Here is a 24,784-nt window from a genome sequence, read left to right on the forward strand (position 1 = left end):
CTTAAAAGAGATAATAGCACCTAAATTTGCAAACAGTGCCAATATTTAGAGAACTCTAGAGAATCAACAATAAAGAAATAATTAGAATGTTGATTTTAAAGGAAAGATCCACAAAATAAACAAAATAAAAGCTCTTTGGTTATATTTTAATTCAAATTTAGTGTGTGGGTATGTTAAAACATATCTAGTAATTTTATGAAGACCTGGAGACCCTTACAATCAAAGTACAAAAAGAGAAGAAATTATGAGTGACTTTATTGCCAGAGAAGGCTCAGACTAGTAGACATGATATAGAGTCCTTGGGAATAATGGAGTTGGAAACAACAGCAACAATGGTCACTAACTACTGAAGTCTTGTGTATTTCATGACTTTCTCATGACAAACACTTCTTCCATGTACCTAAAACCAATAAATGTACTGGATACACTCTAACAATAAATATTGGAATCTAATAGAATATGTGATTTTCAGTAGAAGAGACAGACAGGATTAAAGAATGACAAAGGTAATATGTGTGGTGCAGAGCATTGGACTGATCACAGGCTAATTCTCTCCAAATTAAATATTTACATTCAACCAAAACAGTAGTCACAAGATGAAATGGCTATCAGAAGAATCAACATCAAGAAAATAGAATTTTTCTCTGAATGGAAACAAGTGCTAACTTGCAGGGAAAGTTGAGCTAATACATAGTTTGCAACAGTAAAGCAGAAAAGGAATGGACAGCCTTGAGAGATTGGTTACAGAACTCCATTTGCTCATCTGGTAAAAATCAAGACTGGTTCAAGGAAAATTATGGAGAAATACAGACATTGCTAAATGAAAAACAAGAACTCCACTGGATTTATCAATAAAATAGTTTATCCATTTGTTAGAAGGCATCATACAATTCCATCAGAAATTTATAGAAAAGCAGAATTCTTGATTTAGCAAGAAAATAGATGAAATTCAGTTTTACATGGATAGTAATAATCCAACATGCTTTTATATTGCTCTGAAGTTTATTTATGGGGCAAGGATATTTGGTGTATATCAATTACTCACTTCTGAAGGAGGGACCTGGATTAGTTATAGGATCATGATTCTAAAGAGATGGACTAAACATTTCTAGATTGTTCTTAACAGGCCATCATTGAGTTTATCACAAGTTGAAGTCAATCCAGCCTTAGCTGAAGCTCCATCTGAAGAAGAGGTTTTAAATGTTTTTAGGCTCTTTCATGTGCCAAAGTACCATAGTTTGATTCTATCCCAGCTGAGATTTACAAATGTATAGTCTGTTGTTCATACAAAAGCTGACTGAAATTTTTCATATTAGATTGCATGAAGAGGTTATCTGTCACCCAGAAATTCAATGATGCCTGCATTGTCCCTTTCTGTAAGGGCAATGGGAATAGATTTTGGTGTGACAAACACAAGGGTGTTTTACTTTTAGTCACTGCTGGCAAGATTCTTACCAGAATCTTACTAAATTGGCTGTTCCTTTATTTAGAAGATGATGACCTATCTTAAGACCAGTGGTCTTCAGAAGGAGTCAAGGAACAGTTAATAATATGTTTGTTGCCTGACAAATCCAGGAGAAGTACAAGGTTTGTGATTAGTGGACACTACGCTTATGAGTTCCTAGTCACTAATGGGGTGAAACAAGACTGTGTCTTTGCTCCCATGCTTTTTACCAACATGTTTTCAGTCTTGTTATCAAATGACTTCCCTAAGTCATTCCTAAAGATGAATATAGCATCAAGGTCAGCTATTGCACTGATGGAAAAGCTTAAGCTTGAAAAGGCTTCAAGACAAGACCAAAGTGGAGGGACTGCTGATCTTCTATTTGCAGATGTTTATGGATTCCTGCAACCTCTGAACCTGAGATGCAACAAAGTATGGATCAGTTGCTTATACTAATTTTGGCTTAACTGGTTACAGCAAATAGAGTAATTTTGAAAAGAGTGGATAAGTCCTCTTACCTTGTAAACACACTATCCAGGGAGATACACATTGCAAGAGGTAGCTCAGTATTTGGAAGGTTCTGAAAGAAATTATGGGAAATAGATATTAGACTGAATACCAAACTGAAGAACCATAGAGTCATTGTTCTGACATCATTGCTTTTATGTCTGTGAAATATAGGCATTCTACCAACACCACATCAGGGAACTGAATCACTTCCATTTAAATTGTTTTAGGAAGATTCTGAAGATCACCTGGCAGGATAAGATACCAGAAACTGAAATTCTTTCCAGAGCTTAACTGCTGAGTTTTCAAATGTTACTAAAGAGAACCCAGCTATGATGGGCAGGCCATGCTATTCCATAGCCAAACAGACAGTTTCCGAAAGGACAATTTTATGGAGAAGTCACCCAGGGCAGGCTCTCATAGAGGTGATGATGGTCAGAAAAAGCTTTACAAAGACACTCTGAAGGTCAGTCTTAAAAACTTTGTAATTTATTTTCCAGCATGGGAGGCACTGGTACAGGACTGTGCTTCATGATGTGATACCCATTGGAGAAGGTCTTATCCATTATGAGCAAGACAGAATTGAAGCAGCTCAAAGGAAATGCGAGATTTGTAAGTTTACAGTACCCACCCCATGGATTATTTGTGCATGACCTGTGTTCCAAGGTCATATTGGTTTTCTCAGTCATAGTTGTACACATTGTAACTTTTCTTTAACATAATGATGTCATTTTGATCTACTTCAATAATTGAGAAACAGTCAATCAACCAATCAATTTCAATAGGAAGAGAAATTCCATTTAAGAATGCAGGAGAAAAAATATATTAACGACCTATGAACCAATATGTCAAAACACATTTAGGACTTAGGTAACTGAAACTACTAAAACATTATTTACAAAACTGTTCAATATATATATACATAGAGAGAGAGAGAGAAGTATATTATGTTTATAGTAGCTCTATAATAGTATTTTAAAACTTTCAACCAATTCCTTATGATGACTTAATAGTATGCAAATCAGTCAACCAAAGGAATATTTCATAGAATGTAAAGGAAACATATTTTAGTGTGAGTAAAAAAGGAGCTTGGGGATAAGAAAAAATGTAGGCAAGATGGAAGATTGCTAATGAAATGAAATGATACTGTAATACAATAATACTGCCAACTAAATCATAAACAAAAAGGATAAAGAAAATTAAAATGACTTGAAGGAACAAAGTCCAATCTTTTTTATCACCCACATATTGTCTTATCCATTCTGATGTCTTTTCCTCTAAATGTGTGTTGGAAAAGGGACAATAAGCTGTATACTCCTCCTCTTGGGAAAAATAAATTCCTGATCTGATAGTCTCTCCTGTCTAAATTCTCATTTCAATACGCACTTCATAGTTTTGGGTTTCATTGCTGCTCAGCATTTTCTCTTATTTTTCTTTTAAAAGGTCTGTAATCTTTTTTAGAAGGATTTTATTTATTTTGAGTTTCAAGATTTTTATCCCATTCTTGCTTCCTTCTCCCCCACCCCCACAGAAGGCATTTTGTTAGTTTTTACATTGTTTCCATGGTATATATTGATTTCAGTTGAATGTGATGAGAGAGGAATCATATCTTTAAGGAAGAAAAATAAAGTATAAGAAATAGCAACATTACATAATATTCTAAATTGAAAGTAATAGTCTTTGGTCTTTGCTTAAAATCAACAATTCTTTCTCTGGATACAGGTGGTGTTCTCAATTGCAGATAGCCCAAAATTGTCATTGGTTGTTGTACTGATGGAATGAGCAAGTCCATCAAGGTTAATTATCACTCCCATGTTGTTATGATGTACTCATCTGGTTTCTGCTTCTGGTCATCTCACTCAGCATCAGTTCATGTAAATCTTTCCAGGCTTCCCTGAATTCTCATGCCTCCTGGTTTCTAATAGAACAATAGTGTTCCATGACATACATATACCACAGTTTGCTAAGCCATTCCCCAATTGAAGGACATTCACTCACTTTACAATTCTTTGCCACCACAAAGTAGGCTGCTATGAATATTCTTGCACTTGATATTTTTTACCCAGCAGTGCTATTTCTGGGTCAAAGATTATACACATTTTTGTTGCCCTTTGGTCATAATTCCAAATTGCTCTCCAGAAAGTCTGGATGGATTCACAGCTCCAGCAACAATACATTAGTTTCCCAGATTTCCCTCATCCCTTCCCAAATTGATCATTGTCCTTTCTGCTCATATTGGCTAGTCTGAGAGATGTAAGGTGGTATCTCAGGGTTTATTATTTATTATCTGAGGGTTTATTTTATATCCTACTTTGCTAAAGTTACTAATTATTTCTGGTAGATTTTTAGATGACTTTTTGGCATTCTCTAAGTATACCATCATGTCATCTGCAAAGAGTGAGAGTTTTGTCTCCTCCTTTCCTATTCTAATTTCTTCAATTTCTTTTTCTTTTCTTATTGCTGATGCTCACATTTCTGATACAATATTGCATAATATGGTGATAAAGGGCATCCTCGTTTCACCCCTGATCATATTGGGAATATCTCTAGCCTATCCCCATTACATATAGTCCTTCTTTATGGTTTCAGATAGATACTGCTTATTATTCTGAGGAACAATCCATTTATTCCTACACTCTCTAGTGTTTTTAGTAGGAATGGGTGCTGTATTTTGTCAAAAGACTATTCAGCATCTGTTGATATGATCGTATGATTTCTAATAACTTTGTTATTGATATAATTAATTATGCTAACAGTTTTCCTAATATTGAACCAAACTTGCATTCCTGTGATAATTCCTACTTGATCCTAATGTATTATCCTAGTGGTAACTTGTAATCATTTTGCTAAAATTTTATATAAGATTTTTGCATCTATATTCATCAGGGAGATAGGTCTATAATTTTCTCTCTCAGTTTTAACTCTTCCTGGTTTAGGTAGCAGCACCATATTGGTGTCATAAAAAGAGTTAGGTAGAGTTCTGTCATCACCTATTTTTCAAAAGAGTTTTTATAGAATTGAAACCAATTTTTCCTTAAAAGTTTATTAGAATTCACTTGTGAATCCATCAGGTCCTTGAGATTTTTTTCTACGAAGTTCAATAATGGCTTCTTGAATTTCTTTTTTTGAGATAGGGTTATTTAGGTTTTTAATTTCCTCTTTATCTAATCTGGGTAAATTATATTTTTGTAAATATTCATCCATTCCACTTAGATTGTCAAATTTATTGGCATATAACTGGGGGAAATTCTGAATTATTACTTTAATTTCCTTCTCATTGGTGGTGCACCTTTTTCACTGGTGGTACTAACAATTTGGTTTTCTTTATTCTTTTATTTAATTAAATTGACCATAGTTTTATTGATTTTATTGCTTTTTTTCATAAAACCCTCTCTTGGTTTAATTTATTAGTTCCATAGTTTTCTTGGTTTCAGTTTTATTAATTTTTCTTTTAATATTTAGAATTTCTTGTTTGGTATTTATTTCAGGGTTTTTAATTTGTTCACTCTCTAATTCTTTTTAGTTGCATATTTAGCTCATTAATTTCTTCTTTCCCTAATTTATTCATGTAGGCATTTAAAAATATAATGTATCACCTGACAGCTGCCTTGAGTGTATCCCATAGGATTTGATTTGTTGTTTCATTAGTCATTAGCTAGGATGAAATAATTACTTATTTCTATAATTTGTTGCTTGATAAACTCATTCTTTAAAATGAGGTTATTGGGGGGTGGAGCCAAGATGGAGAAAGAGAGGATTGAGTCTTTTGCACTCTCTCATAAATCTTCAAAACTAAGGACTCTAACTAAATTTTCAAGAGACAGAACCCACAGAAGGACCCAGTGAGGCAGTTTTCCTACTCAAGGTAACCTGGAAAAGAGCAGAAAGGCTCTGCTCCCTGGGGTTGGAGGGGCAGCCCACCAGAGGGGTGGCTCACCAGAGAGGTGGCTCACCAGAGAGAAAGAACTTCAGCTTCCCAGAGGCAGCCCCAGGGTGCTGGGAGCCATGGCTCACAGGAGTGGGGGAATTTCAAGATCTATGCCCAGGGGAGCACCGGGCACAAATTGGGGAAACAGCAGGTGACCTTTGCCAGAGTGAGCACATGAAGCCTAGCCCTCAGGGCACACAGGGAGCAGCATGGCCACCACAGCTCAGATCCAGGAAACAGAAGCAGGCAGAGCCAGTAAGCAGGAGCCCCCAGGGCATGAGGCCATTGAAGCTAAGGAGGAGAGAGAAGAGAGACTATAGAGCTCTGCCCCAGGAACAAGACTCTGGTGCTCTGACCACATTCATATCCTAATTGCAGTCTAGGCCCCCACATAGAACAGTAGGGCCCCCCCACCTCAGCCCCATGGCATAGGGGTGCACATATAGTCATTCACAGACCAGGAGGGAGGACAAAGCCTCACACACTGAGATCCTTGTGGGAGTGTCCCAAAAGCTCAGGAAGCACCCCCAAAACAGGCTTAGGCTGAGAAAATGAGCAAGCAGAGAAACAAGAGGAGCACCATTTAGAAATATTTTGCATATGAGCCCTAGAAGGATCAAAACACTCAGTCTGAAGATGAAGAAGCACAAGCTCCTACATCTAGAGACTCCAAGAAAAAAACAGAAATTGGGCTCAGGCTATGATAGAACTCAAAAAAGACTGAAAACCAAATGAGGGGGTTAGAAGAAAAATGGGAAAAGAAATGAGAGAGATGCAGGAAAAACATGAAAATGAAGTCAGTAGCTTTGTCAAGGAAATCCAAAAAAATGCTGAAGAAAACAGCATGCTAAAAACCAGCTTAGGTCAAATGGATAAAACAGTTCAAAAAGTTACTGAGGAGAAGAATGCTTTAAAAAGCAAAAATTGGCCAGATGGAAAAAAGAGATAAAAAAATTCTCTGGGGAAAATAAATCCTCCAGACAAAGAAGAGAACACAGGAAGATTTATGAATTTACAAAAAATCTGGACTCAATACTTCAAAACCAAAAAAATGAAAAAATTAGAAGAAAATGTGAAACCTCTCATTGAAAAAAGAACTGATATGGAAAACAGATTTAGGAAACAAAATTTAAAAATTATTGGAATACCTGAAAGTCATGATCAGGAAAAGAGCCTTGACATCATTTTCTAAAAATTACTGCAGGAAAATTGCTCTGATATTCTAGAAGCAGAGGGCAAAATAGAAATGGAGAGAATCCACTGATCCCCCTGAGAAATAGATCCCAAAAAACAACCCCTAGGAATATTATAGCCAAGATCCAGAACTCCCAATTCGAAGAGAAAATATTACAAGCAGCCAGAAGGACACAATTCAAATATCGTGGAGCTGCATTTAGGATCACACAGGACTTATCAGCAACTACATTAAAATCTTGTAGAGCTCGGAATATAATATACTGGAAGGCAAAAGATCTTAGAATACAACTGAGAATCAACTACCAAACAAAACTGAATGTCCTCTTCCAGGGAAAAAGATCAACTTTCAATGAACCAGGGGTAATTCAAATGTTCCTCTTGGAATGGCCGGAGCTGAACAGAAGGTTTGATCTTCAAATATAGGATTCAGGCAAAGCGTAGAGACTGGAGGAGAAGGGGAAAATATGAGGGACTTAATGATGATGAACTGCATGTATTCCTGCATAGAAAAATGACACTGATAATACTCATATGAATCTTCTTAGTTAATAGAGCAGGTAGAAGGAGCTTTTATAGTTGAAGCACAGGAGAAATCTGAATTCAAATATAAAATATGGTATAAAAATGGAGTCAATAGAAAAAAGGGAAATGTAATGGGAGAAAGAAAAAGGAGAGGGGGAATAGAACAAGATATTTCATATAATAAGACTTTTCTTTATTACAATGAGCTATTGCAATGACATGGAAGGGGGAAAGGCAAAGGGGAATGAGGGAACCTTCGCTTTCATCAGAGGTGGCTAGGAGAGGAAACAGCATATATACTCAATGGGGTATAGGCATCTGGAGTAAGAAGGAGAGAAGGGAGACAGGGGGAAGGGGGGGATGTGAATGATGGAGGAGAGCATGGGCCATGGGGGGAAAGTGGTCAGATATGACCCATTTTCTTTTTTACTTCTTGCAAGGGGCTGGGATTGGAAGGCCTGTCCGGGACCATAAGTCCAGGTGGATTCTGGGCCTAAGGGGTGCTATGGGGGCTCTGGTGCCCTTGGCCCCAGGGCCAGGGGTCTTTCTACTGCAACACTCAGCTACCCTACAGCAGAGTCAGAGTGAAAGTAGTGAGAAAATATAATACATGGTATTGGAGAAATACGAAAGGAGGGAGATGCGATCAGCGATGGCAATGGTGGAAAAACATGGAAGTAATTTTTGCAATGGACTTATTATAAAGAATGTGATCCACCCACAACAGAGTGGTTGATGTTGGAACACAGACTCAAGCACATTTTATTGTTGTTGTTATTATTATTATTATTATTATTATTATTATTATTATTATTATTATTATTATTATTATTTTGGGATGTGTGTGCAGGCCAAATGGGGATGGGTGGCCTGCCTTGTGCCACATAGTAGGGTGATCTTTGGGTGTCTGAGGCCGGATTTGGACCCCGGTGCTCCTGGCTCAAGGGCCAATGCACTGTCTGCCACCCAGCCACCCCTACTATTATTACTATTTTATTTTATTCTGGGTCTTTTTTTCTTTTTTTTTGGTTTTTGCAGGGCAGTGAGGTTGGGGTGGCTTGCATGTCACATGGCTGGGTGATTTTTGGGTATACAGGGCTGGATGTAGGCTTGGGTGCTCATGGCTCCAGGGCTTGTGCTCTGTCCATTGCTCCACCTAGCCTACAATTATTACTATTATTTTTTTTTAATTTTAATTTTTTTTCTCTACCCTTTACTTTATCGCTCAAGTGAGTATATATATTTTTTGGGGGGGTATTCTGTTTACTCTTAAACAAGAATATTTTATTAATGTATAAAAACATTATTTGTACAAAATGAGAATAATTAAATATAAAATATAAAATGAAAAAATAAATAAAATGATGTTATTTAGTTTCCAATTAGTTCTGGCTCTATATCTCCCTGGTCCAATATTGGATATGATTTTTATTGCATTATGAACTGAGAAAGATATATTCACTATTTCTGCCTTTCTGCAATTGATCATTAGGTTTTTTTATGCCCTAGTACATGGACAATTTTTGTTTACCTGCCATGTACTACAGAAAAAACAAAAGTATATTCCTATCTCCATTCAATTTCCTCCATAGGTCTAACATATCTAGGTTTTTTAATGATCTATTTACCTCCTTAACCTCCTTCTTGTTTATTTTATGATTAGATTTATCTAAACATGAGAATGGGACATTGAGGTCTCCCACTAGTAGAGTTTTGCTGTCTATGTCTTTCTGTAGCTCTTTCAATTGTCCTCTAAGCATTTGGATGCTGTCTCATTGGGTGCATACATATTTAGTACTGAAATTACTTCATTGTCTATGGTAGCATTTAGTAGGATATAATTTCCTTACTCATCTCTTTTAACACTATCTATTTTTTGCAGATGCTTTGTCTGAGATAAGGATTGCTACCCCTGATTTTTCATTTCAGCTGAAGCAAAATATATTTTGCTCCAACCTTTTACATTTACTCTATATGTATCTCTCTGCTTCAAATGAGTTTCTTGTAAGCAGCATATTGTAGGATTTTGGTTTTTAATTCATTCTGCTATTTAATTACATTTTAAGGGAGAGTTCATCCTATTCACATTCAAAGTTATTATTGTTAAGTCTTTATTGCTTTTCATGCTCTCTTCCTTCTGTTCATATTTTTCCTCCCCCCCCACTATCCATATTCCCCAGTGTTTTGTTTCTGAATATTGCTACCTTCAGTGTGTCTATCCTCATAAATCAACCCTATTCCCCTTTCTTTCACATTTCCCCTTTCCCCTTCTTTCCTTCTTTATGTTAGTTCCCTTTTTTCTGCCCTTCCCCTTTCCCCTTTTATTGTTTGAAAGATAAGGTAAGTTTCTTAACTGTGTGTGTTTAAGTTAAGTTTAAACCAAGTCTGATAAGATAAAGATTCAGGTGGTTCTCACCTCCTCCCTTCTTCTCCTCTATTTCAATGGGTCTTTTGTATCCCTTGATGTAATGAGATTTACCCCATTCAGTCTCCTACATCCTCCCATCTCTTGACTGTCCAACTTTTTCAGGTATTATTTTTAAATATCCATATTTTCCTCTGGAAGAGAAGACTCAGTTTTGAGAGGTAGTAGATTCTTGGCTGCACTCCAGACTCCTTTGCTCTTTGGAATATCTCATTTCAGGACCTTCAGTCCCTTAATGTTGATGCCATCAGGTCCTCTGTAATCCTTATTATGGCTGGTTGGTATTTAAATTACTTCTGTCTGGCTGCTTGCAGGATTTTCTCTTTTATCTTTTAGTTCTCGAATTTGTCCACTGAATAAATAAATTGGAAGTCTTTCTGGACTAGATACCAATTCTTATTCTCCTCAGAAGTGCTAGATGTCTCTGGGTTAGAATCTATTGCTTCTAAGTATTTCTTCATGGGCACCCGGTTAGTTGGCCTTTCTTCATATTTCTAGGATCCTGTGTCTGCGTGTGCATGCATGTGTGTGTGTGTGTGCGTGTGTGTGCGTGTGTGTGTGCGTGTGTGTGTGTGTGTGTGTGTGTGTGTGTGTGTGTGGTGGGGGTTGCTCTCAGAGGTTTGCTTTTTAAGATCCTAGGGGCTTTGTTCACTTGATGGGTGGGCCAGTGAGGTGTGTTGGTTGTTTTCTCTGGAGCTTTTAGGGCCCTTAGCAGCAGGGTCTGAGTTGACCTTGAATAATGTGCTGAGTCCTGGGGGAAGGGAGTTAATCTCTTTCAGTTGAGTGAACTCTGTTGCCCTGAGGGGGTTGTTTATTGTTTATTCTGGGCAAAGAGTTTAACCAAAAGCATGGAGTTTAGGTCCCTAGCCCAGCTGGTTGTTCTACAGGTGTGCTCTGAAACACTGTGCTGGAACTCACCCTCCTGTAGCTCCTCTCCCCCTGGCCAAAAACTACACAGCTAAAGTTGGATTGCATACCAGACACTCACCAAAGTCTCTATGACTGAAGCTGGCTGTCTGGCTTTCCCCAGCTGCTGTCCCCATGCTGATCCTCTGCTCCTGGTTCACCCACAGTTCCCTGAGACAGACCTTGGTAGGTGTTCTCCTAGCTTCTCTTTCTGGGTTTTGCAGATCGAATTTCTGTTAAGAGCTTTCTTTCATGTAGTTTATGAAGGGAAAGAGGAGCACTTAATATGGTGCATGTCTTCTCTCTGCCATGTTGGCTGGAAGTCTTCTCGCTAATCTTTCATAAATAAAGTTTTCCTCTCTTGGTTTATCAAGGTAGTAAAGAGCTCATCACAAAAACTTTAGGGTTGTAGGTGACCTCAGAAGCCCTCTATCTCTTAACTTGGACTTACATATGATCTATAACATCCCTGATAATGGAGAGGATTATAGATAATGCCTTCTATATTATTCCTGTTAAGGCATGATACTGCCTTTCCATAAAGATATTTTTTTTTCAGAAGGAACCCTCTACCTCACTGCAGCTGGCTCTTTGTATTTCAAGTTTTTCTTTACTAAGATCAAAATTTTCTTCTTCAATAATGATTTCCTGCCATTACTAGTTCTATTTTACCAAGGAAAATATGTTAATTCCTTCTTCTATATTATAGTACTTTAAAATATTTTTTCTATCATGTTTTCTGCTAATTAGGAGAATGACTCAAATGAGCCTAAATTCCTACATTTTAAAATTAAACACTAGTAGAAAGACTATTAGATTTATAATTGGAATTTGCTTCAAATTCCATTTCTTTCTGTTGCTTGCCTTCAGTAAGTTGCTCAACTCCCTTGACCTTTCAGATGAAATGATTCTTAGATACAATTCTGATTGAAATTGTGAGAGAGTTAGAAATTAGCAGAGGAGAGAGAGATATGAAAATAACAAGTGTATGTATCTGCCTCTATGTCACCTGCTTTATTGATACTGAAATTGTTTTCCAGATTACATCCCTTTTCTCTTGGAGTCAATTTCATGCCCAACATTTAATTTAATGTTTTTCTTTAGTGTTTCCTATTGTTTCATGATGGTTCTTTTTGTTTCCTCATCTAGATGCTAAGTTATCATTGTCATATATTTCTCCCAATTTACTCAGAGCAACTTTCAAATTTTGGACACATTTAAGGCAAAATTTTATTAAATGTTTTAATATATTGCATAAATCAAGTAACAAAAATCAAGAAAATAATAGTACATGAGTTTATATAAAATGTATGATATGAATTCAAAAGATAAGCTTTTTTTATTGTGAGGTTCAATAAAGGTTCCATAACATCCCAGAAGTTAGATAGAGGTTACTTGAAACCTCCAAATATTAGAGTTATCACTCAGTTTAGAGAGATAAAGAAAAAGATAGAGACAGAATCTAAATACCAGTCCTTTGATATCCCCAAACTAGCACTATTTGCATTATGACATTCTACCTCTCCTGTTTCTAATAAGGTTCTGAACTTCTTCATTTCCCAAACAAACAAACAAAAAAAGCAAAAACAGGGAAATAGAACAAATTGTTGTGGAACCCTAGAGAAAGGGAACTTGTTTCCAGTGAAAATGGTATACCACTTTCTAAAGCATGGGTAAGATTTACAAAGTTGGAAATAGATGTGGGTGATATTTTATGATTAAATTAAATAGCCTAAAATGAATTTCTTTATCTCTATATATTGCAATGAAGCAAACAGTGTCTTTTTTTTATTTTCCATATGAAAAACCTGAGATTAGATATAATCTAGGTCACCTAACTTTTTCAGTCCTTCCAAAGAGCTCAGGCAAAATTCAAATTTATCTCCATTTTGAAGAATTCCTTTCATCCTCAGCCTGGATTGAAACCTTAATATAAACAAATCATGTGATATGCAACACAATATGTAATTGACATGTTAGACTTCATTACGACAGATGTACAGAGGTGATAGACTTGTGCTTTTGTGGGGTCAGATCATTTATCATTTATCTTGTTAAGATGTGTGTATAGCATTTTAAGGAGAGGGCTAATAAATAAGAAATTGTCCAGATGATGTTGAATTGGACTACCTGAATTTTCATGGAGAAAGAAGGAAGATAATAAGCAGAAATAATGGAGGAAAGGGGGACAAAAAAGATGGTAGGAGTAATTATATATTCAGATATGTACATATAAATATACTTTTAGTATATACACAAAGTTAAATTGTTCAACCACAGCCAAGTTATGTCTGTCTAAATGGCAAAAAGTGCTCTTTCCTCTACATACTATTGTCTATGATGCATTCCTTCTAGTCATGTGACAAGCTTAAGAATCTTGGTTTTAAAAATATACAAAAGACCATGACGAAGTAATAAATTTGGTTTGGGATATGTCAAAGCTAATAAGTATAATAGAGAGTGATGTGAAAGTGACTGAACTATGTTGAAATGAGTTTGCTTGGACAATGCCAAGTATATTGTTGATGAAAATAGAGGAGAGATAAACCTTTGGCACTTTGCAGAGCACACAAATTGTTTTTTTTAGTGCCTCCAATTAATTGTAACTGAGCTCAAGCCACATTCAGTAATTCCATAATGTACTTCCTCTAACATCATATCCATCATTGTTCCAATCATTCCATTCCCATATGGCCAAAGTAATCTTTTCCCTCATGTCTGTTCCCATATTTTACTCACTTCACTTTATCTAGGTTCTCTTAGTTTTTTCCAAACTAAATGTGACTATTTTTCTTTATATTTACTAAGATTTCAATATTTTTAGATTAAGGTAGGCAAATAAAATTAAAATAAAATAACTATATGAGTACCAGAACAAGTTTTCAAAGACCCACAATTCTGATTAAATGGAAGTGCTGAAGGATTTAAAGCATAATTTATTTTAAAATAATTTTTGTGGAAATCTCTTGTTTTTTTTCTCTTACTTTTTAATATGGTGGGTCTTGCTTCTGTAATATTTGTCTAACTTTACCTTTCTATTGGATGATTTAGCCTACATATAAAGGAAAAGAGGCTTTGGCACAGAAATACTTCATCTTCATCATTATCACAACTAGTATTTATGTAGCTTTTTAAAGTTTGAAAAGTATTTTATTACTTTATCCTTGAAACAATCTTGGAAGAAAAGTGACATTATTATCTCCATTTTATAACGGATGAACTTGAGATTGATCAAAGTAAAATAATTTTCTAAGTATTGTACAACTAGAAAAGATCTGAGGATAAATTTGACCTTATGTCTTTCCATCTTTTAATTCTTAAAAAAATATAACTAGACTATTAATCAAATAATTTTATATGTGCCTTTTACCACTGCTACATATCCTTTGTCCCATTCCTTATATATTTATTTTAAGAAAGAATGAAATAATTGGGAAAAATTACCTCAAAAATCACTTATTATATAAAGTCCACATTATGTGCAATGTTCATGTTCCACATCCATAGTGGAACTACTTCTACACAAAGGGATGAGAGGAGAGTAGAACTCCTTTCTCATAGGCTTCTTTGGGAACAACCTTAAAGAAAATAATTTTTAAAGAGAAAGTGAAACTTTATTACATGTGTGATGGACATAATAAGCTGGACTAGAAAGATGGTTTGAATTTGAAATAGAAGAAATACCAACTGGGAGAGAATTCAAGGTGTAAGGACTAGTATTGGTAGAGACAGAAAACTGGGAAAGCATACAGGCTGTTTGGGGATAAAGAGTATTATAATTTAGCCAGGCTATAAATTTTGTAGTAGAGCTGGCTAGGATCGAAATTGTCTCTGATGTATTTGTAAATTCAACACCTGTGCTAAAGATGCATGGAAAGAAGCCAGAAGAGACCTGATCAAATAAACTGTCCTCAGAAGATTTTTTTTTTTCATTCTTTTATATAAAACATTCTCCCAATGATATTCAGCTTCTCCCATTTCCATCCCTCACTGATAGTCATGACACTTTTATAAGTCAATACAAAATTTAACTTGCTTATTAGTCATGTTTTAGAAGGTTATTGTTTTGCATTTAATCATTATTTCCTACATATTTCTACCATTTAAATGTTTAAGAATAAATAATTATTTTTTTCCATGCAAGGCAAAGGAATATTTTCGCTAAATTACAAACTCAAAAGGAAATATAATTTAGTTTATTAAAAATCAGTTTATACATACCCTTAGGGGAATATATCTGCTGGGGTATACCTTTGATATCCTTGTAGCTAGAAAGAGTAAAAAGTGTCTCTCATTGATTAAATTGAGTTAATTATGTATTAGTTATCTGAAACTAGATAAATAACTATTATGCACCTATTGTGTGGAAGTTGAAGAAAGAAGTTTCTAAAATGAAGCCTTTAATCATGAAATGGAATCAGGAGTGAGTTCTATAAGGTAAATAAGGTATACTATTTTTTTGATCTTCTTATTAAGAAGTATGCACACAAGAATCAGGATTATAAAGTAGCAAGTAGAATTTCCTCTACAAACATTGGACAGACACTTACCAAGTAATTGGTCTTTCTCTAGTTTTTACTGCTATTGTTATAGAAGAAAGTTGTACTAGGGAGTGAGGAAAGAGGATGGCAAATAAATACTTAGTAAGTTCTCAAAGAAAACAGTCAAGGCAGAAATATAAAGCAAATAGCAGTAAATAACAACCTAGCAGAAGTTTTGTTAAAAGACCATATATTTTCTCTTTCATAGACTCATTCACCATTCCCTTCTCTCTGTTGGCATCCAATATAGAGTCCTTTTATCTAAATATTTTTAATGAAATATTCATTTTCTATTAGAGTTTCAATTGACAGTGCTTCACTTAGGCAGTAGGAGGAAGCAATCTCTTGTTGAAAGAATAAGAAATTTAAAGGTTAGATTATTCTGAAAAAAAATTTTTTACCTGTGCCTCTGAGCTGGCTGTGACTTGAGAGACTTATGTACACATTACTGTTACTAGCTCACATGGCAAACACAGTGGCAGTCACAATTAGAACACATTTTCCTTTTTTTTTTAGCCTTTTTACTTAGTTGACTGAGCCATAAACTTTCTCTATTTCTTGCAAGGTAATTAAATGACTGTGGGAAAAATGTACTTCAAAGGAATGAAGAAATATTTATAAATTTTGGGCAAAATTCTCATAAATTTCATGTGGATATATTTTGAATAGTAGAACTTGGCACTTTTGAGTCTTAAATTAATCTCACTGAAACTCTAGTTCATCACAGGGTGAGTGGGATAGGGAAGCACCTCATACATTATGCCTAATAACATTTACCTTGCAATTTTAGAGGGAAATAATTTTATTTGCCTGAATTTACAAGTGAGAGAAGGATAAGATAGATTCAAATAATCCCACAATCTGAGAGTTAGCAAGTTCTTTTACTCTAAGGTCTCAACCCATTAAGGAATTCCTTCTGAATCATCTCTGAATATCATTAATCCTTTGCTTTCCATTCCATTGGAGCACATCACATTGTAAACAAACTTTTACATTGGCAGTCAGTTCCAAATGTTTAGGAAGCTCTTCCTTGTATCCCTTAAAATAAGTAAAATAATTTTAAGGGCTCACTATTTCTACTGTAAAAATTTTGTCTAAGATGATGAATTTTCAAGTAACTGCCACTGTTCCTTCAAAAAGGTAGGAAAGATGAATAGAGAAAAAATATGCGACATGTCCAGATTCCCATATTGAAGTTACCCTTCCAATTTTAAATATGGAAAAGAGATTGGTCATAATCAATAAAGCACAGTCACTGTACATAATCATATCAATTTGCCCTTTTCCTAAGCTATCAGAAGCAATTTTCTCTAACCCATAATATTGTGGGTTAAATTGTATTTATAGAACTTTGCAGTGATTTTATGTGTCTTTCACAAATTGGTGGTCATCTTCTCCCAATCAAAATATAAAATTACATTAGAGTGACACTTTATTAAGAATTTGTATGTGAATTCTTGGATTTTTAATTTTTGTTTATGGCTTCAAAAGGAAATTTTTTTTGGAAATCTGTGGGGAAAGGCTATATCAGTCACTGAAAACACTGAATATAGTTTTTGCAGTAATGAGCTATTAGTGAAATAGAATAAGAAATAGATGGTAATAGGATAATGAGATAAAGTTCATAAATCAAAACACAATAAACTGGTGGGCAAAATAATGTGTAGAGACATTAATGATTAAGGGTAGAAATATCTATTATAATTCTTTAGACACATTAGAATCTTCCAAACTACATTAGAATCCTTCAGAAACATAACAGTTGTGTGGATATAGTCATCTTCTTACCTTTTTAGAAGCCCATATTACTCATCTGCAAAAATGGGAATAATGACAACTACCAGAAGATATAATGAGAGGAAAATTGCTGATTATCAACTGAGTAACCATTATCATAAGGAAAAATTAGAATATTTTTTTAAAAATTAGATGTTTATTGACTATTGTGTTCATGATTCCTTTAGTTTGGTTTTTATCTGATTTACCCATGGTAACCTCTGGCTAATGGGAAAAATATCTGAAACATTTGGGGAAAGAATAAGAGATGGATGAAAACATTATAACATTATGTAGAGTCAAACTGGCAGAATAGAGTGCTGGAACTGGAGTCAGGAAGATCTGAGCTCAAATATTGCCTTGTATACTTATGAATTGTGTGACTCCCTCAAAAATTCTTTTAATTTTTCTGAACCTTAATTTATCTATCTTCAAAAATGGGTTTGATAGAAGCACCTTCCTCATAGGGTGCTTGTGAGGATAAAAAGATAAATGCTTTGAAAAACTTAAATACATTATATGTGTGAGGTATTACTTCTTATTTTGCTTCCAGGTCATGTAAGACACAACCACATTACAAAGAAAAGAGAACATCTACATTTTATTCAGTTGTGTAAAAGGATATTGCTATAGACACTGATGTGAATTGAATAGCTTCATTTTCTACAAGCTCAAAATATTTTTCCAAGAGTCACACAACTAATATGTATTTGAAATAGGATTTTAACCCAGGTCTTCCTTATTTTAAGTCCATTCTGCGTCCGAAGGAAATTACTGGAAAGCATAGAATAAATTACAGGATCTGGTGCTGAGTGAAGGGAGCATAATTAACAGAATAATGGATATATTAACCACAGCATTATGATTTGATCAACCTTGATGGAAACAGCTCCTCTCAGCAGTTCAGAGAGCTAGGACAACTGTATTAGACTGTCTATGGACAAAGTTATCCTTATCCAGAGGAAGAAAAACAAAAGAAACAAAACAAAAAAACAACCCTTCAGAATCTGGTACATGTTTTATAAAAATTATTTCTTTTGTATCTCTTTCCTTAGTCTTATTCCTCATATCAAAAATGACTAATTAGTAAACTTGTTTATCCAAAATATCTATGTACAATGCTAACCTGACTTTTTCCAGTTAGAGGAAGGGGGTGGGAAGGGAAGGTGGAAAGAGATTTTGTAACTTAAAAGTATACATGTGCATATGGATGAAATAAATTAATTAATGAAAAACAAGAAAAAGAAAAGAAAAGGCATGCCAGAACCTTGTATATAAAAGCAAGACATAGGTCATATCCATAAGAAAAAATAAATATATTCATATTATGTTTTATATGCTAACAGAAAATTGCCAAGCCCATTGATATTTATGGTATCCTACAAGTCTTGGCTGCCTAAGGGAAAGAGTTTGTTTTAAAAGTAATTTTAAATTTTAATCAGGAGTCATTTGTCCTTTGCTTTTCACTCTGATCTTTTTCTTGATTTTATTCTATTGGGTCTATCATACAAATTTGCTATTTCTTCCTCCACAAAAAGCTTTACTTTCTCCAATTCCCAGATTGCATCTCTTTTCATGCTCTATTCAGACCATTCCACATGGCTTTCTTTTCCAAAAATCCTGATTTCTACCTGTTAACTTTCAAATAAAATTTCCTTTCCTTTGCATTAGACCTCTGCACAAATATTTTCATTGTCCAGAAGAGGAAACTGAGACTTGATAATATTAGTTTTATGAGTTCTTTAGGATTTTATCCTCAGTTTTAAAGGAAACCATATATACTTGCTGAGAATCATCATGCTATCTCTTGTCTCCAAGGATACTTTAAATGACCATAAAGCATTTTTGCTAATATCTACCCTTCACATTTTTTTTTATTTCTCATAAGGGTGTAGCCTTCCCCTTTCCTAGTCTCTTAGCTTCCATTCTCAATTTTTTCAGAACAATTTGTTTGATTATTCCTTCTGTCCAATGATTATGTTAAATTTTGTTTACCTAATTATGTGTTTAGCAAATCTACCTAAGAGAGTTTGGCAGTGGAACTTGTCTTTACCACTTTTCCTTTATTTTTTCTTTTCTGAAAGAAAATGACTTGATTCCCTGTCAGGGTGTTCTTATCAAGATACTGACATAAAACTAAGGAAGCATAGCTCAAAGAACCTTTAAGAAGACAGAGGAATAGCCTCTAAGGAATTTCAGTGGTAACATAACCAATTAAGTGACAATTGGAAGAGGAATAACTGGGATATCTTCTCAGAGTTTCTGAAAAAAGAGGAAAACTATCTAAAACTTCGAATAAAAAGGATGGCTCATCAGTGAAATAGATGTGGAAGCTCCAAATTCATTGAATGGGACCGAGAAAGAAAATGAAGCTTGGTCAGAGCGGTAAATAAAAATTCACAATGGATTGGTCTTGAAATAAATGGCAAAAAGATGCTTAAATTAGTTAAATTTCTTATGTGCTCATGCAACGTGCCCTTTGAGGCCTCATAGTTGAGTGTAGTGAGGAAATCTACAGTTGAGAATCTTGAATCCTGTCTCCTTTCTCCTGAGACAGGGAACCCCAGATCATTCTAATCCCATGCCTCCTTCAATAGACTTCTCTTTTGATATAGAATCTTCATGAACTAATTCCTCACTCAATACACTCTGAAACCTTTATATTTTCCCCATCCCAATAATTCTGACACCCCTGATCTCCACAACCATTATTGTATAAACCTCAGTATGTTCATATGGATAACACAATATATAATTAATTATACTTAATGAGCACTTGATAAACTTAAATTTTACCTGAAAATTTCACTATTTTTTTTTCTATCTGTGACTTATGTCTTACCACATATATTCCCCTTTGGGCCACTTAGCATTATAGAATTATGAAAAAAACTTTTACATTCACTTTAATTTTTGCTAGTCAGTGATAAAGTTATGATTATACCCAGATCAACTGGATACAGTAATATATTCTTTTCAGTTCTAGTCATTTGCTGAACTTACATTTAGTCAAGTTCTTCCCCAAGCATATATCATCAAATTTGGTTTTATCTACATTTTCCATCTCCTTAGTTGAAATCTGGAATTGCATGTCTGTATACCAAGAATATGTCACTTGAAATATATCAGCCTAGGGGCGGCTAGGTGGCGTAGTGGATAAAGCACCAGACTTGGAGTCAGGAGTACCTGGGTTCAAATCTGGTCTCAGACACTTAATAATTACCTAGGTGTGTGGCCTTGGGCAAGCCACTTAACCCTGCTTGCCTTGCAAAAAAAACACCTAAAAAAAAAGAAATATATCAGCCTTGACTGGAAGAAGTGAATTAAGAGTTTCTCTGTGTCCCAAATACTTTTAGACATAAGGTAATATGCAAAATTGAACACCCGCCCCCCCAACCAGAGGTCTCATATAAACACTGCTATTGGAAGTGGATCAGTAATTATTTGAAAAAAAATTATTAAAATGTTCAAATGCTTTTAAATAGGGATCCCTTCCTAGGCACAAATGGGTCATTCACAAAGTCCAAGGTACACCATTAGACTTATAACAATGGTTATTTTATGGAGATAAAGAAGTGGAACAACATTTGAAGCCTGATTGGAGAAAGGCTAAACAGGTTGTACATGAATGTAGTAAATAGTTATTCATAAATATGATGAATAGATATGCATAAAAGCATGAGATGACTTATCAACTAATTCAAAGAAAGTAAGAAGCTTGACTCTCTCTCTCTCTCTGTCTCTCTGCTTCTGTATTTCTGTCGCTCCATCTCTTTCTCTCTAAAATACATATACACATATAGAGAGTATATATATAGTAAATACATATGCATATAAATGTATATATATATGTGTATATGTATATGTATGTGTATATATATGAAACAAATATATCTCCCTGCTACTTTAAAGCAGAGTAGGGTATGGACAGGTTGACAATTTATAATATCAAACTCAGTTGATGTATTCATCCTTATTCTTCCTCTTCTTTCTGTATTCTTTTGGAGATGTACTTTAATGATCAAAAGAAATCTTCATTGTTTTGCTATAGACAAAATAAACAACAAACCACAAAACCTTGATATGATTACCTGGAAGAGATAAGGTGATATCCTAGAAGAAATAAAAATTGGGAGCCAAAAAATTTGAGTTAAAATCCTTAAAGTTTACTTTTTTTTCCAAGCAAAATTTTCTGTAGATCTCTTTTGTTTTAGTAAAACATATTTTTGTGATATATCTTTCATTTTATAGCAAAGAAAATGAAAGGGGGTGGAGTGAAACAGTTCAGCAAAACTAACCAATTTATCAAACACTTCTCACATTATATATGATGTAGTACACCCATAGATATTCTCTATTGCAAAGAATTTGGATGAAATCTTAGAAATCATATAATCCAAATCCTGGTTTTATTCTAGCTAGTATAGAATAAATACGCTGATAAAGAATATATCAATGGTAATCACCTGAGGGGTGTTTCAAGCACAGATTTTCTGAATCCAGAATCAATATTTTCTTTACTGTGCCAAGGTGGCTCCCTGTTGACATTTCTCATACTGGGGAGTCAAACTTTATCTCAGGTTTCACAGCAGTCAGTACATTTGTTTGGTATTATTCTTTCCTCTTCCATTTCCATTCTTTTACTTGTTCGGTATGATTTTGGACAAGTCACTTGGTTGTATAGTGGAACTAACACTAATTTTTCTTTTTTTTAAATACAGATTTTATTTATCTTGAGTTTTAAAATTTCCACCCCAATCTTACTTCCCTCCCCCACCCCCCCCAACAGAAAGCAATTTGTGAGTTTTTACATTGTTTCCATGTACATTGATCCAAATTGTATTTGATGAGGGAGAAATCATATCTTTAAAGAAGAGACAAAGTATAAGAGATAACAAGATCAGACAATAAGATATCAGTTTTTTTCTAAATTAAAGGGAATAGTCCTTGAACTTTGTTCAAACTCCATAGTTCTTTATCTGGATACAGATGGTATTCTCTATTGCAGACAGATCCAAATTGTCCCTGATTGTTGCACTGATGAAATGAGCATGACCATCAAGGTTAATCATAACCCCCATGTTGCTGATAGGGTGTACAGTGTTTTTCTGGTTCTACTCATCTCACTCAGCATCAGTTCATGCAAATCCCTCCAGGCTTCCCTGAATTCCCATCCCTCCTGGTTTCTAATAGAATGATAGTGTTCCATGTTTCATGACATACAAATACCACAGTTTGCTAAGCCCCAATTGAAGGACATTTACTTGATTTCCAATTCTTTGCCACCACAAACAGGGCTGCTATGAATATTTTTGTACAAGTGATGTTTTTACCCCTTTTCATCATCTCTTCAGGGTATAGACCCAATAGTGGTATTGCTGCATCAAAGCGTATGCACATTTTTTTGCCCTTTGGGCATAGTTCCAAATTTCTCTCCAGAAAGTTTGGATGAGTTCATAGCTCCACCAACAATGTAATAGTTCTAGATTTCCCACAACCCTTCCAACAATGATTGTTAACCTTTCTGGTCATATTGGCCAGTCTGAGAGTTGTGAGGTGGAACCTCAGAGAAGCTTTAATTTGCATTTCTCTAATAAGTAATGATTTAGAGCAATTTTTCATATGACTATGGATGGCTTTGATCTCCTCTTCTGTAAATTGCCTTTGCATATCCTTTGACCATTTGTCAAATGGGAAATGGCTTTTTTTAAAAAAAAAATATGACTCAGTTCTCTGTATATTTTAGAAATGATTTCTTTGTCAGAAACATTAGTTGTAAACATTGTTTCCCAGTTTACTACATTTCTTTTGATCTTGGTTGCAGTGCTACCACTGATTTTTCAATCAATGGTTTTATATTCAAATCCTATGTCTGACCTTTCACACAATTTTATTTTTGGGGCCTCCGTTTCCTCACACATAAATGGAAGAGTTTTAGTGTAGCTGACCTCTATGATCTGTTTCTTTTCTAGAATTGTGAAACTACAATGTCTATGAGCCTGCAAATTTGCCATTCTGGGCTCCTATTTCTTCACTTTTAAAGGGAAAATTTGGACTACAGGTAATCTCTCCAGTTACTTTTAGCTCTATTTTTATTATCCTATGAATAATTAGGTGGTATAATCCTTGGATCACAAAATATTTAGTCTATTTCAAAACCATATTCAAATTTTCCAACTTAATATAAATGGCTAAACCTTGTATTCTACTCTTCTACCCTTTGAGAAACCAGTCGCACCCATAACAAGATAGCAAATAGTTTAAGTAGAAAGTATCCCAATCATTTTTCAAATATATAAATAAATCAATAACACATAGGGTATTTTATAGTTTGGGAGGATTCCAGTGTGGCAAATCTCTCAAATAACTGAACCCATCTATTACTTAGTAGTTAGATTTTAGTAACTTTCCTATGGTATATGTTAAGTGGATTGTCTAGGATCACATAGAAACTACCTATTTTAGGGAAGAATTGAACTTAGATCTTCCTGACTTCAAATCCAGCACTTTACTGTTTTCTCTCCTTGCAAATAAATTTATTTTTAATTCAAAAATAATTCTTTAAAACTCCTGAACTCCAAATGAAGTCATGGACCTATTTTTGCATATTTATCTTTTTTTCTCACACTTATAATGACTCAGATAGTTAAATTAATTTTGGTGAAGATGTTTGAGATTACTCAAAGAAAAAATCCATCGTCTTGAAAATCATTTTTCATTAATAAACAAATACTTCATAATTAATTCTTAACTGATGCTTTCATATCTATATGGTATTAAAAACAATCTAATGGTTTTAAAGTTTTTTGCTTAACACCCTTTTTAAGGCAAGTAGTATGTTTGTTATTTTGATCTTCATTTATGGAGGTGACTAAGGCACAGCTCTAATTAAGTGACTTGCCCAGAGTCTTACAGCTAGTGAAGCATCAGACACTGGAATCACATATGATGTGTGCTCTTCATTCTACCAAAAGCTGTGCTCAATTAGAAATTTTTCTAGGTAGATTTTTTTTAAACATGTCCGTTTTCACCCCAAAGATAAACAGTGACATGAAATATGTCCATAGTGAGTTAGAGCTAGAAGGAGTTCTTGGTATTCCAGGTGCCTGTAAGGTTGCCTCTTGATACTAGAGGCCATTGTCTGTCAATATCACTTTATCCAAAATCTAGGAGTCAGAGCTTGAGTTACTCATTTAGCCAATTAATGCTAAATTGTTTACATGAGAGATTGCATTACTCAGTGGATAGATTGCCTGACTTGCAACCAGGAAACTCTCAGCTTGAATACTACTTCCAATATGAATTATCACTTTGAATATGGGCCAATGCACTAACCTCCAAGGGTTTCAATTTCCTCATCAACTAATTGAAAGTTTTAGAATAAATGGCCGCTAAGGTTTTTTTCTCTCTCTAGAGATTCTAAGAAAAGAGTTGCTTTTATTCAGTTTGGGAAATAAAGCCATACATTATGCTACTTTTCCTTCTTTAAATAGCCTTATCAAAATTAAACCAAGCATTGATATTTTTAACTTTCCAGT

At 34.6% G+C, this 24,784-nt stretch overlaps 1 pseudogene; it reads left to right on the forward strand.

Annotated features, from left to right (window-relative positions):
• The first annotated feature begins 1,726 nt into the window (after positions 1 to 1,726).
• The window catches only part of LOC141489326 (G-rich sequence factor 1 pseudogene), a 45,311-nt pseudogene continuing 22,253 nt past the window's right edge, over positions 1,727 to 24,784 (forward strand).

The sequence above is a fragment of the Macrotis lagotis genome, chromosome 5, assembly GCF_037893015.1.
Source record: "Macrotis lagotis isolate mMagLag1 chromosome 5, bilby.v1.9.chrom.fasta, whole genome shotgun sequence".
NCBI classification, from domain to species: domain Eukaryota; kingdom Metazoa; phylum Chordata; class Mammalia; order Peramelemorphia; family Peramelidae; genus Macrotis; species Macrotis lagotis.